Below are 15699 nucleotides of genomic sequence, written 5' to 3'. Positions count from 1 at the left end.
AGGCACTCCAATCACACAGGATGTGTCAGGGATAGGGAACCCCTTCTAGCATCCATAGGGAGAAGCCAGGTTTCTCTTGGGGTAAAGCTACAAAATCTAAAACTATGTCCTAAAGGAAAGACAGTCAAATCAGGTACTATGAAGATGTCATTTCAGATAATGAGATCAACGTAAGGCAAAGCTTGGGTCTTGTGAAAGTGGGGGGACGGGGAAGTGGAGGAGAGGGACCCAACAAGAAAGGCAGAGGTGGTTTGGAAAGTGATCCAGAGGAGCTGCGTGAGCCTATATGGGTCCTCGATGTTCTCTGAAGTCATGGAGACTGAGAAGTTTTGATTCAGAGAATGGTTGAATTTGAGAATCCAATTGAATGAACTTGTTTGAAAAGAAACTCCAAGGTATACTTTTTATTTCTGAGCACCACATTCTAAATAACACAGACAACTAAACAGTGCTACCAGGAGGGGAAGCCAGATGTTGAGATTTGAGGTTCCTATCACACTCAGATAGGAAATAGTTTGTTTTTGACTAACTCATAAAATTCAAGGGTTGAAGACATGAAATAGCTTTCTTTAAAAGACTGACTAGATTTCATCTTGCAAGGAAGCAAAACAAGGCTTCTAGAAGAGACAGAAAAAGAAAGGAACAGGCTTCTACAGCTAAGAGGCATTTGTTCCATCAGTTAAAATAATCTCTAAATTAAATTAGAGACATTTTTAAAGGTTGAGTTTGCCATACATGAGTACTCAGCATGTGAATGGTTCTCTTACATTCAGGGTTTATTTCTAGAGATTTCCATTCTGGAATGCAACATCATTTGCTACTTTAGAATGTTGCAGCTCACAGGATGATGCAGCTAGAGCAGGGTCTGGATTTGTGGATCACTGCTAGGAAATGGCACAACTGTAGGTGTAAAGTGATCTGGTTGGAATAGGTGGCAGCTAACGTCCATGGCAAGAAAACTACAGGGGATATTTTTAAAGGAGAGTGAACTAAGTGTAGTGACTGGCTAGATGGGGAGCTCAAGTGTGTGGGCAATGCAGGAGAGCCCATTGTTCAAGCACAGAGAAGAGGCCGGCGGAGAAACCAATCACCACAATGCAGGAAGTTCCTGCAGGAGAGGCAATGAGCACTTCCTGCATGTAGTGAGTCTGGAGTGATAGGCTAGGCCTAGGAGAAGGTAGCTAAGAAAGAACTGACAATAATTTGAGTGAAAGACAGCCAGTTGCCATATATATGTATATGTGTGTGTGTATTATATATTATATAATATATATACTATATATATTATATATTATAACATATATAATATGTAATATATATACATATATTCTGTGCCAAGGGGCACTCACAAAGATAGAGGGGGAGCACCCCATGAGACCCAACTTCAGGACCACTCTGACATCTGAAACACTCCCATGCATTTCAATCTGTACTTTGTTCTTTATCTGTGTGCTAGTCTAATCTTGTCTCAACAAACTGCCACTAGCTGGATAAATTCTTATTTCTCACAGCTGGGAGCTGGAGAGTCCAAGATCACATAGCAGAGGGGCTAGAGATAGGCAGCTGACTGACACCTCTTTGCCAAGGTCACTAATCCCATGCATAAAGTTAAAGACCTTATGAGCTCATCAACTGTGCAAAACCTCACCTCCTAGCATCCTCATTCCAGTATCTGAAATTTTGGAGGAACATTTACATTGAAATCATGGTGTCCCATTAAACAACCATCTGAACAAAAGTCTTTCTCACTACAACACTGATAGAAGGGAAAGCTGATGGGAAATTTTTGTTGTTTGTTCTGGTTTTTACACATTGGCTAAAAAGTGGCCTATTTTCTAATTTTGAAGATACAGCCATTTGGGGAATAGAAAACATTTATCTAGTGGTTAAAAAATCTGTCAGGCTTTGCCCTGGTAAGGTAAACTGGCATCCCCACTAATATGAAAGGTGGGGAAAATGCCATGTGGTTGAGTTCACGATGTTTTCACTTCCTGAGGAAAAAAGTCAATTCCCAAGGTAGTGATTACAGGTTCCAAAGTGTGCTCCCTCCTGCCTACACCCCCTCAACCACTGGAAATATGTCTATTTCTTTGTAGTCCCTCTGTTGTTTTGAGCTTGAGCCCAGACATGGAGCCCTTTGTGTTTCCGCAAATCTGTCATCACGTCAGATGTTTACCTCTTAGCAACACTACTTGAATAGTGACTATGACCAGTCACTAGGCTCAAAGCTCTGTGAAAAACTGATTATGGATGATACACAACAGAGTTTCCCAACTCAAAGTGGCTTACACAAAAAAGAAGCATAATTTCCACAAAGAAAACATCACTTCCAGATATATATAACTTAGTGACTAGGGAAATCACCTCTTCCTGTATCCCACTGTATCTCACCAACAGTTCTGATGATGTCGAAGGATGCTATAGCTCCAGGCTTTCCATGAAGACATATTTGGGTTCAAATGCAGAAAAGAAGGTACTTTGCCTACCTTTTATCTCACCAGTGAAGGGACATCCTCAGGGTCTGTGAAATCCTTCTTTCACACTGTCACCAGTGTGTGATAGTCAGTACCAAGACACGCAGAAAACAAACTCAAATTCACAAAGGTACAATGACTTTTCCAGACTCATAGCTACAGTCAGTCAGTGCAATGGGAGAACCCCTTCCTAAGTCTAGATACATTTCTTTCTACAGTTTGCAGGTTTTATATATACCGCTTCCTGAAACAATGCAAAGAAAGAAAAAGGGCATTTTCCAGCTGTTTGGATGATGGAGAGTTTACCTATGGCGCCCTGGAGCTATAAACACAGATGAGCATATCTGCTCACAAGACATACATCAATGTGCTGCAAGATGAAACAGTGAAAAGTGCAAGTTTCCAGAGAATTGTCTGCTTAGAGTGAACTGCACATCCCATGCCCTGCTATTGCTAAGAGGGTGTGATCAGCTTTGTTGTTGTTGCACCTTATTGTTCCTAGCACTGGGAAATAAAAGAGATCCTATATTAAGTTAGGTAGGTTTTAAATGTGCATTAACCCTAAAATTGTATTTAAAATTTTGAATAACTTTACTACAGTTATAACTACCCTTGCATGGATACACATTATTAGTATAATTAAAAAGACTATACCCTTCAACAACAATTTAGAATTCTGCAGTTATTTATTTAAAAATGAAAATTGGAGTAAGGAGTGGGTCAGTGGATAAAGTCATTGCTCTTCCCACATCCCACAAAAAGGTGAACACTGCAGCTAACTAGCATCTGTCACACCTGAGCATTCACAATGACATGGGAAGTAGACACAGGAGAGTCTGCTAAAAGCTTGTGTACCAGATAGCTTGGTGAACCCAGCAATGAGCAACCAGAGACCTCATCTTAAACAAGGTGGAAGAGGAGGACCAACCCGGAAGCTGTCCGCTAACCTCCATGTGCATGCACTGTGACATGAGTGCGCACACACACAGAGTAGAAATTTGAGTGTGTGCTGTAGGTAGACCTGGTCTTATTTTCCAGTTCAACACAAAGAATAACACATTGCAGGCACCTATTCCAATTTTAGGGCATACAGTTGAATTTTAAATGGATTATATAGATCAACACCTATATGTTAATGAAATTCAGTTTAATTCATGGATTAACATAAGGTAATTACATTGTTTGGGGATAAGATGCAGGAAAAATGATGCTTCTCTGGCAAACAAGCATCATAATTTCATTTTTATCCTGCCTTGTGGTCAATATATAATCAGTTGGAAGCAGTGTAGCAAATATTCCCCCATTATAACTGTGTGGGGGTTTTGTTTCCCTCTCTCCCTATTTGAAGATAACTCAAACTGACTTAAGTGGAAGCTTCCAGGAGCTCCTCTGGGGAAGTAAGACCAGTGAGACAAATGTGAGTTCTGTTTGAGATAGCTGTTTAAACAAAAACAAGCTCTGTTTAAAAAAGAGAGAGAGAGAGAAGAAAAAGAAAAAAAGGTTTTTCAGGCTTTTCAGTCCAAAAGATTTGTCCTTAAATCACGGTCCTACCAGTTTTATGGCCTTGGTTTAGTAACATCTCCTTTCCTTGACTAAGTTTCCTCTCTCAGGGGATAAAAACAATATTCTATTAGTGTTCTTTGTGGGAAAAATCAGAAACCAGGTTTAAGCGCCTTATACATAAAGAGACATAAGAAACTGACAGCTGGATAAGCACTCACCTAGCATTTGGGGACGCAAAGCAAGAATGTGCAGGAAACAGCTCTGCATGGCCAAATTCAGGAAGCGGAAAACTTAGGCTGCACAACTGCCTTAATTTCTTACATGCATAACCAATGTCTCTGGAAGATTTAAAATCCCAAAAAAAGTTCCCAAATCAATGGACATGAGTCTTTATTCCTGCTCCCTATGTTACTGAGACAAGAAAAATGGATATTTTCTTCCTTTGGTTTATATTCTGTAACCTGTGTATCATTACTATTTCCATCAAGACTACAGGCCATGGATCAGCTCTCCTTTAAAAAAGAAAGAAAGAAAAAGAAAAGAAAAGAAAAGAAAAGAAAAGAAAAGAAAAGAAAAGAAAAGAAAGAAAGAAAGAAGAAAGGGAGGGAGGGAGGGAAAAAAGAAAGAAGGAAAGAAGGAAGGAAAGCAAAGCATGGGCTGCACTCATAAGCATACATCATCTCATTCAGTCTTCACAAAGGCCCATGAGGTACATGAGTCTCAGAAAACAAACTCAAACTCACAAAGGTTAAGTAACTTTTCGAGACTCCTAACTACAGTCAATGAAATGGGAGAACCCTTTCCTAAGTCTACATACATTTATTTCTAGTTTGCTGATTTTATTCAATTGTACCACACCAGGTTTGTGGGAATGAAAATCTCAAATTTTATTGAATATTGAAAAATAATATATTATTTATGACTGAATTAGTGACTTCAGACAACAGTTACTAAATGATATGAACCTGGCATAGATTATTTTAAGAGTAGGGTATGAAAGCAAAAGTAGCCTGCTCATACTAAAAGCAAGGGTAGAGGTTATAAGACTGACTTCATTCATTGCTGTGACTATAAACCTGACAGAAATCCACATATGGAAGGAAAGGATTTATTTTAGCTGATCGTTCTGGGGGAATTACGACAGGGAGGGCATGGCCATAGGAGCAGGCAGTCAGCTAGTAACATTATTATACCCATAGCCAGGAAGTAGAGAGTGAACGGACAGGAAATGAGGCCACCTTTCAAACTGCAAGGCCAGCCCTTGTGACTCACTTCCTCCGGCAAGGCCCTACTTCCTGAAGTTCCACAACTTTCTGGAACAGTGCAACCAGTTGGGAACCAGTGTTCAAACACATGATCCTATGAGGTACAATTCATATTCAAACTACCACAGACAAAGTTCAAGATAAGCAGTGCCAAAGACGGCAAAGGTATTTAGTTAAGCTGGGCATGGTGTCACGCGTCTTTAGTCCCAGCACTCAGGAAGTACAGTAGGAGGATCACTGTGAGTTTGAGGGCACCCCGAGACTACATGGTGAATTCCTGGTCAGCCTGGCCCACAGTGAAACCCTACCTCAAAAAAACAAACAAACAATAAAAAAGGTGGTTGAAGAATATGATTCTCTGAGCTACACAACCGGTGGCTGTGTGGGGATGTTTGAGAAGCAATGAGGGTCAGGAAAGAATGGTAATTTGGAGGAGGATTCAAGGTCACTCAGTATCTCATACCTTAGTGTCAGTCCTTAAAACTTGAATCAGAGCAGGCTCACTGACAAACTACTCTGGTGTTGTTCTAAGGATAAAATGGCTTGTTTTGTAAGCAGGGAATGAGGGCTCACACAATTGTTTGACAGGGCTGTAATGAAAGGCACCAAGGCAGCCTCAAGATAGCACCACACACCTCACAAATGAAACCAGTACATTCCTTGACCAACAACAGGAAGTGAGGGAAATCAGGAATTCCATCATGAAACACTATTCCCTCTGGAAAACTTTGCCTTAATTTTCATCTTAAGATAGCAAATATTTTACCAGTACTGAAACCTCCACAACCACAGTCGTCCTGTGAGTGTTGCATGAGCAAGTCCCCTCCCTGTGAGCTATGGAGTCCTGAGCGTGAACTGGTAGTCTGTAGAATGTAAATCATGTCTGCAAACATAGCTGCAAGAGAATTCTGTTTTTATATTCCCGTGTTCGCATTCTAAGTAAAACCATCAGAAGGATGTTGGGATCTTCTGTCCTATCTCCCGCCTCAGTGGTGTAGACAACATTGAAATGTGTGGCTCAGATAGAAAGTAGGTAACAATAGTCACTGCAAATTTATTACACCCTAAAGACAATTAGTGAACAAATGCTATTTCCTAAGTTTCAAGGAAAAGCACATTATGCTTACAAAAAGAAATGTTCATTCATTTCATCAGAGTGGTTTTAATGCATGCTTGGCATGGGAACCAGAAAACAAAGCACTGGGCCTCCAGTCACTTCTGAGCAAAACTTTCCCATTCATAAATTAGCAAATTTACTCCTCAGCTAGCTCATTATTTTCATTCTGACTCATCCTGGGAAGATTTCACATTAGTCACTTTGTCCAGTGTTACAAAATTGGGGACAAATAGTGTGGAACTCAGTGTGCAAACTCAAAGAGGCTTGAAAGCCAGGATTGAGAGTGAATAAATGGCTCGTGAAATTTAGAATAACAATGTGTAAAAGGCATGCAATTCTGGAATCAAAATGATCAGAGATGCTACAACTTGAAAGGGTTCAGAGAACAAAGTCGACATCAGGCAGGAGAGAGCTCCTTGGTGTTTACATCACAGCCACCACCTGTAAGACAGCCAAGAGGAAGCAGAGACTGTTCTGTCTGCACAGGCCCTGATGTTTCTGTGGATTAGACAAACTGGGAGTGTGCCTCAGTTTTCCATTGCTGGCACAAACCACATGAGAGAAACAATTTGAAAGGAGGATGTTTATTTTGGTTCGTGATCTCAGAGTTTTCAGTTCAAGGTCGGCTGGCTCCACTACTTTGGGCCTAAGGAGAGAGTATATCATGGTGGCATGAGTGTGTGGTAGATATTGCTCACCTCATATCACCAGCCCAAGAGAGATATGTGATATATAGATAGATAATAGATAGATGGCAAATATATAGATCAGATAGATAGATAGATAGATAGATAGATAGATAGATCAATAGATGATAGATATATAGGTTGATAGATGACTAAAACGTGACATAGTTCCAAAAAGCACACCTGCAAAAGCCTGGCCCCCTGAAATAGGCCCCAGCTTCTCACCGTTTGTTGTCTACCAATCAAGTATCCTCTGTGAGCTCCCCTGTTCACTAACACAATCACGAGGTCAGCACCCGTGACCTGATGTCTACCAATCGAGCATCATGTGTGAGCTCCTCTGTTCACTAACACGATCACGAGGTCAGCACCCATGACCTGACGTCTACCAATCCAGCATCATGTGTGAGCTCCCCTGTTCACTAACACAATCACGAGGTCAGCACCCATGACCTGATGTCTACCAATCCAGCATCATGTGTAAGCTCCCCTGTTCACTAACACGATCACGAGGTCAGCACCCATGACCTGACGTCTACCAATCCAGCATCATCTGTGAGCTCCCCTGTTCACTAACACGATCACAAGGTCAGCACCCGTGACCTGATGTCTACCAATCCAGCATCATGTGTAAGCTCCCCTGTTCACTAACACAATCACGAGGTCAGCACCTGTGACCTGATGGTACCCCAGAATCCCACCTGTGGACACCGGCTTCAGCACGGGAGCCTTTGGGGACAATTTCAGGTCTGTTCACAACAGAGAGTGTGCAGGATCATTTCTGCACGAACCCTGATTCTACCAGGATGGTTGTCATGCTATTCACTAGAGACTTCTTAAACCTGAGGCTCAGTTCATTCACAGGAAAACTTGATGTTTTCAGGGTGACCCTTCTTTCATTTTTCAAACAATTTAAAAGACAGAAACACTTTTATTACTTAGCTTCTTCTCTGTGGTTTTGTCCCTGGACAGGATAGATTTGTGAAGACTCTGCATCACATCAAGTAAATCCATCAGACCAAACTCAGCCATGCAGAGCAGTTGGGTAAAAAGGGAACTGGACAGTTTAGAAGAGCTTTTTAATAATAATAAAAATAGTTATTTTGGTTTTAAAAGCATTCTAAATTGACTGACATTAGTATGTCAGAAACTATACAAAATATTTTTCTTTTTTTTTCTTTTTTGTTTTTTGAGGCAGGGTCTCACTCTGGTCCAGGCTGACCTGGAATTAACTATGTAATCTCAGGGTGGCCTTGAACTCATGGCAATCCTCTGACCTCTACCTTCTGAGTGCTGGGATTAAAGGCATTGCCACCATGCCCAGCTACAAAATATTTTTCTAATACTATTCCTTTTGTAACTTTTAGAATGATTTTATAAATTAGTGTACTTGTTTTCATCTCTATTACTCAGTAACCCAATCATTGCTGAAGTGTCTGTTTGGGACTCATATTACAAACCCTTAGGAAAATATATTCCATTGTAAATCAACTTTTCAATGAAGGTGGTCAAGTTTTAGTAATAGTATGTACATGTGATCCAGCACTCAGCTGCTGAGGCAGGAGGATCACAAGATAGTAATAATCCTGGCCTCAAAAACAGGAAAATGACTTTTTGTCACTAGAAACTGAAGCAGCCACAGAGATTCAAGAAATGAAAAATTTTAAATACGCTTTGTACTTGTAGGGTGTGTTTGATCTGAATGTCACTTTGTTTTAAGACATGCTAACTGTAATGGAATCTTCAGACATGAATAGAGTTGGCCTTCTGAAGACTTTCATATGTTTTTTCCACATTTAAGAAATAGAGCCAATATTGTCTTCCTTCACCATGAATATTATATATGGTAAAGAATAGAGAATATTTTAAAAAGGTATGCCAAATAAAAGAATGTTCTGCAAAAGTACTTTTAAAACCCTAAAGCTCAACTATAAAAACAAAACGCAAATAGCCTGAGTTTTAAAATAGTTCAGACTTTAACAAACACTGTACACACACACACACACACACACACACACACACATTTTGTGTGACCTTTCCTGAAGAGTCACCAACTAACATCTCTTCACCTTAGATAGGGCACCAATAGACCAAAGAAACTATTTCCCTCAAGTCTGTCTTGAGGAACCAGTGAGTTTACTAGGATTAGGCAGAGGAGTGTGCATGCCTCAGAGGCAGCTGCCTCTCTAAAAAGCCACCCTGCACCAAGCCTGCGTCTCGGCAGCTCTCTGCAGGACTTACAGACAGCTGGCTCTGATGTAGTCTTCTTCCCATAAGTTATTGGTGCTTATATAACTTTATAACCTTGGGAGGGGCTTTCTGACTTGTAACCGTCAGGAGCTTCATAAGCCTTGTAAGTTTGGTTTATATCAGAGTTTTGATGTCCTTCCTCCAGGAGGGAATCTTTCTGTTCAGATCAAATGTCTATTAACACACACACACACACACACACACACACACACACACACACACATACACACACAGAGAGAGAGAGAGAGAGAGAGAGAGAGAGAGAGAGAGCAAAAAGTGTATGAAAAAGTTTTCCACATGGTATGGCAATAATGGTACAAATCAAAGCAGTGAAATTCTTGGCATAACAAAACAGGCTTGCTTTTATTAGCATGGTCAAAATTCAGTGGCAAGGTGTGGATAGCAGTAATGCCCAGCTGTGGCTGTGGAAGTGCAAAATGCACAGACTAGTTTGGAAGGCAGTTGACTGAGCCTGAGAAAAATAAATGTATGGTCCACCCATTACATTCCTTGACATATTCCGAAAAATGTCTCTAGGACTTTTAATTATCATTTCCAGAACTTGGAGACAACCTGGAGAGCCTTCATCAGGTGAATGGGTATACTTTGGCATACCCAGATGGTAGAGTGCTGTTTAACACAAGAGAAAAAAATAGATACATGCTATCCAAAACATAGAGGTTAAGAAGGGGTAGTGGATGGAGAATTAATATAACTATAACAACCATTACTTTGCATGATGAGTATTCATGAATAAAAATTGATAGAAATTCATGGAGGCAACTTGAATGCACATTTCACAGTGAGATATGGCAACTTGAAAAGACTGTGTACTGTGCAATTCCAACTATATGACATTCTAGAAAGGCAAAACTGTGGAGATGTAAAGACAAAAATAATGTCAGTGGTTGCCAGGGGTAGGGGCAGAGCGGGGAGAAAAGTCTGGACGGGTAGTACTGGATGACGCTTGCTGGAAGCACTCTGTATGACACAGTAATGAAAGACACACGTCATTACCATTTTCCCAAAGCCACAAAATGTGCAATGACAACAGTGAGCCCTAATATATGGTAGGCTTTAGGTGACAGTGATGTGTGAGTATAGGTTCAACTGTAAGATATATCACACTTTGTTGGGAACATGCATGTTGTAAGGACAGGAAGTAAATGAGAAATGTCTTTGCTTTCTATTTGATTTGGTCACAAACAAAAATTCCATTAAAAATAAAATCTAGTAAAAAGAATTAAATCAAGAAAAATGTTACATGGTAGAGGATATGGCCAGAAGAAAAGGATAAGAAGTGAGGTAAATTTATCTTTCCTCCCTTCTCTATCTAATCTCATGTTCAATTACCTATTGACAAAGCAAAACCTAAAATTATTTAGGTCATAATCCTATCCTTCTTTGCACTGGAATAGCTTCAATCTTGGGTAAAATTGTCTAATTAATGTTTCTTGTGTCTAGTATTCAAAAAATTTTCTGAGGAATATTATCATCATGAAAAAATATAATAAAAAAGTTGTCACCACAAGTATGCAAGGACTATCATGAGCTATTCAATTTCTCATGGAAGTGGGAGATGTCATATCATATAAGGAAACTTTGGAGCAGGTCACAGCAGTAGTAGGAGGTGTTCTCTGTGAGGTGGGGACAGTTTCTTATCTTTTTTCTTTCACATTAATACCATTTTCCAAAGATCTATAGACTTTTATTTCTCCCTCCCTATAAAAAGGGTGGTGGGAGAAGACTTAATATGCCAACTTTCTCAGCTGCAAAAGGAAGGGAGATTATTAATACTATTGGAGGAAGACTAATAATACATTTCTCAAAGAAAAACCTACATTGAAAATTCAGCAATAAATTGTTGTCTTGAATATTTCAGTTGCACACACTTTCTGGTAATATTCATTATATTAAAGGCCATTTGTAAGGTTTCCTTATCATGATTTATTCTAGTCTAGGATTGCTTTCTGTAGGGATAATCTCATTTATGATATTGCCTTTTTAAGATGTAGCAGCATTATACAGAAAGATAAATTTACACTGCCAACTAAATGCAAATGATTGCTATTTTGAGGAAATCATTTTAAGACTTTATTTTATACAGAAGTATGGAGATTTTTGTACATCTAAAGGTTATAAGCAATAGCTATAAATAAAATTAGTTGACTCTGTGGCATAAAAAACTTCATGAAGGGCAAATAGTACCCAGATTGCTCCAGGCATTACTACCCAGGTGGTTTTTAATCCAAGTGCCCAAATGGAGTGCCTTTCAGAATGTTCAACTCTCCATGAAAACTGGTGTCCATGCAGCCACCCTGACAAATTGAAGTAGAACAGAATGCTCGTAACAGCAAAGGAAGTTCTCACTCCAGGATCAGACACCACAGACACAGCAAGGAAGACAAGGTCGAAATGATGAATTTTTCTTGAAGAACTATGATTTCTAAAGTTAGATTTCTCGAGAGCATGCAAAATATTTTCCAGAGTTTGGAAAATAGTCTATAATTTTCTGATATTTTTATTTTATCTCCAAGGAAATAAGAATGCAGGTGTAAGAAACCTTGGTGAAACTGCCATTTAAGTTATGTGGAAACGCCATTATAAAAATGACTGCTGATGACTGAGCAACTCCATCCAGTTTGTCTGTTTTACTCTAAGGCCAGAAAGCCCCTGCTACTGAAAATCACTGCTGACAGTTGCCTTTGAGCAGAGCCAGGGGGCCATCACTGCCGAGACATTCCTTTCAGGGTTGTGGGGCACCACCCAGCCCCCCATGCTTTGTCTCATCCCAGCAACTCTGGAAACTATTGCTGGTGGATAAGATTTGACAATGAATATAAAATCCATGCGTCAGGCATGATCTCAGTGTTGGATGTGGCAGTGTGAATAACTCTATGCACACGTGCACGTCTTTTCAGAGTCCACTCATCTGTAAAGTTAAGATATTGTGACAGTTTGAACATGAAATATCCCCTGCCTCTCCTTGTGTTTGTGATTAAGGCTCACACTTAGTCCCCAGCTGGTAGCAGTGTGGGAGACAGAGATTTCTGAGGAGGTGTGTCACTGGGGATAGACCTTGAGGTACATTAGCCCAGCTTGCCAGTGCTAGCGAGCTCCCTTCAGACTCCATCCACCCAGATATACCACAGCTTCCTGTTCATGCCGTGCTCCCTCCACAATGAAGAAAATTACCCTAGTGCCTCTAAGCCAAAACAAACCCTTCTCCCTCATCACCTGCTTTGTCCCAACAACGAAAAGGTAACTGCAACAGATGTGATGTGCTGCTTCTTTCCACCAGCTAACATCTCGCCTACGTGGGCTTGTGCCACTGCTCTGGGTTCCATACAGTCCATTCCCAGGTTGAAAAAAATCTATGTTCTGTCATATTGTTTCTATCCTTACAGTTCTCCAGAGCTCTCTGCTAACCGTCTTACCTTCCATGATCTACAGACCTGCTATTTCCCTTGGGCACCTCTTCCTTCTTCTTTCTATTCTTTCTTTTCTTTCTTTCTTTCTTTCTTTCTTTCTTTCTTTCTTTCTTTCTTTCTTTCTTTCTTTCTCTCTTTGTTCCTTTCTCTCTCTCTTTCTCTCCCCCCTCCCTCCCTCTCTCTCTCTCTCTCTCTCTCTGTCTTTTCCCTTTCTCTCCCATGCCCCTCTGTCCTACTTCCCAAAACATTCCTGCCCAAGGATGCAGTCCTGTGGTCTTTCCACTAGTTACTACCACACACACAGTCAATCCACATGACCTCTTGTGGACTTCCTCAAGCCTTCTCTCAGATGGCCCCCTGTGTGTATGCCACCCTAAATGCCTTTATTCCAGTCACAACCTTTGAACCCTTCCCTGATTAATTTATCTCTGTATCTCATTTATCTGAAATCTTATTTCCATACCTGATTTTCTTTTATCTGTCAGTAATAAGGGCAATATTGTATGCCTTTATCCCTAGAAACCTGTTGCAAGTGGCTGATAAATGTCAACCGGAAGTTATCTTGGTGCATACATGCCTCAGTGAACTAATAAGTTATTCCCATGGGAACATAGGAGCACAGGTGTGACACAGACAGCAAGATAATTCAGATGATCACACCTTTTTATGCACTGTCTAGCCTTGACCCTTTATATCCCAGACTTAAAAGTGATAAATATCAAAACATCATTAATTTCATAATAAAAATTCAAATTCCTCCAGTATCAAACATCCCTGACAGAAAGTAAAAAATGAAAATTAAAAATGGGAAAGCATAATGTGACCGTAATCTAGTCAGTTTTGAGGTTTGTTTAAAATTATAATGCTTTCCTGATAAGTGGAAGTATTTTCTAATCAAACATATCTTGTAAATTTTCTTTATTTCTTCAGTTTCTCACCACCTAACAGTTTTTCTGTTTTGTTTAGCAAGATGAACCATAGCAGGTGTTTTTCTTTTCCTATGTTAAAAAACCTTCTATAAAAGCAAGTTGTTTTTTGGTGACTAAACCCAAAATATCTCTTTTGCTACTGTTTCCAAAAACTAGTCTTTCATATTAATGTAGTTCTGCTTTGGCAACAAAGTGATGAACCACTATTGGCAGGGTGGATTTTCTTTCTGTCTTTGGCTGTTTGGAGGGTAGAGGCACTGGTGTGGTCACCTAACCGTGCTTTCAGAGCTAAGCAGGAGTTTATCCCTTATTGGCCTGGCTCAGTGTTGCATCAGTATTGAATGACCTGATGCTGAGGATGAAATTCTAAATTAATCCACATGCCCATGTTGTAATCCACTATACTAACTGGGCTTTCTGATTAGGCTAGCCTCCAAAAATTACAAACACAGAAACTTAGCAATATAAGGCTTGAAGCATAAAAAGGGAAAGAGCAAAAGGAAGAGCAATGCACTTTAAACCAAAGGCATCCAAGGGACTCCAGCCAACAAAGGGACTAAAAGCACATGTGCTCCAAACAACAGAAATAAGAGAGGGCAACCGTTCAAAGTTCATGCTTGCCAAATAGCCTCTGTCACATAAGCAGTTAAAAAACAAAAAAGAGGAGGAGGAGGAGGAGGAAGGGGAAGAACCATGAAAGGCAGCCCCTCTGTCTATATCATCTGTTTCTAGAAAGTTGATAAACATTGTTTTTATTGCAAGAACTAAATACTAAATTCTCCATTGCTGGCCATACCTGGACTGTTCATATAAGCCACACTGCAAGGAGCACGCAATCAGATTGGATGTTTTATTTGGACTTAGCCAGTTTGGTTCTTTTTACCACTGTTCCCTTCTAGAAGGGAAGACCAGGAGGAAGTGAAGTGACCCCTCCAGCAGACAGTCAGTGCATGTGGACAAGTAGAGCAGACCCTACAGGTGTGCAAACAGTTTAGAACCTGAAAAATTACTGTGTGATGGAGACTCCCAATAGAAAAGGTTTCAGTTCTAAGAACTTATCTGTTCAAGCTAAATTTATCAGACTTTTTCCTGATCTCTCAAGTAGATGCCCAGTGATTGAGAACCCTCCATTCTGGCTTCTAGAATAAACAAAGAAAGGCAGGGTTGGGTAGCAGGAAGAGGCCTGACTCAGACATCCTGGTGTCAGACTGCCCAGAAGTTCTACCAACCAAATTTGTTTTGTTATTGGGTTGTAGTGTTTGTTTGTTGTTGTTTGCATGCTTTGGCTTTGTTTCATTTTTTAGCCGAGGCTGTTCTCAAACTTGCTAAGTAGCCAAAGTTGTCCTTAGCTCCTGCTCCTCCTCTCAAAATCTCCCAAGTGCTGGATTACAGATGTGTGACACTACACTTAGTCTGCATGACATTGGGGTTCAAAGCCAGGTCACGTGCATGCTAAACAAGCACTTTGTCAAAGAGCAAAAGCAATATTCAGTTACTTTCCTAAGAAAGGCTTTACAGTGTCCACTTCAATGAGTTAGGAAATTGAAGTTGTTACATGAAATAAACATGAAAGAGTTAAATTTATGATTATCTTTTAATAAGATTCTTTTATTATATAAAATAAAGAAATTATTTTATGGATGGAGATTTAGGATTGGTGAGGAAAGACTACATCAGATTACTGAAGTGTGACCTCTTTGAGTTCCTGCTTCATCTGTCCACAACCAGGAATAGGTATTCCCACCTTTCTGAGTTCTTTGAGAGAATCAGAGATCAGCTATGGCAGATGCTCTAGTTCCTGGTGTGGCCAGGGTTCTCAAAAGTTATTATTTTAAAATCCCTTTTTTTTTTCTAAAATTTTATTTATTTATTTGAGAGCGACAGACACAGAGAGAAAGACAGATAGGGGGAGAGAGAGAATGGGCGTGCCAGGGCTTCCAGCCTCTGCAAACGAACTCCAGATGCATGCACCCCCTTGTGCATCTGGCTAACGTGGGACCTGGGGAACTGAGCCTCGAACCGGGGTCCTTAGGCTTCACAGGCA

At 40.2% G+C, this 15699-nt stretch overlaps 1 protein-coding gene across 1 annotated transcript in view; it reads left to right on the top strand.

Moving 5' to 3' along the window:
• Negr1 (neuronal growth regulator 1) overlaps window positions 1-15699 on the top strand; it is a 763865-nt gene that overhangs the window by 672243 nt on the left and 75923 nt on the right. The gene's annotated exons all lie outside the window — the stretch shown is intronic.

This window comes from Jaculus jaculus, chromosome 19, assembly GCF_020740685.1.
Source record: "Jaculus jaculus isolate mJacJac1 chromosome 19, mJacJac1.mat.Y.cur, whole genome shotgun sequence".
NCBI lineage: Eukaryota > Metazoa > Chordata > Mammalia > Rodentia > Dipodidae > Jaculus > Jaculus jaculus.
This window is presented reverse-complemented; position numbering and strand designations above follow the sequence as displayed.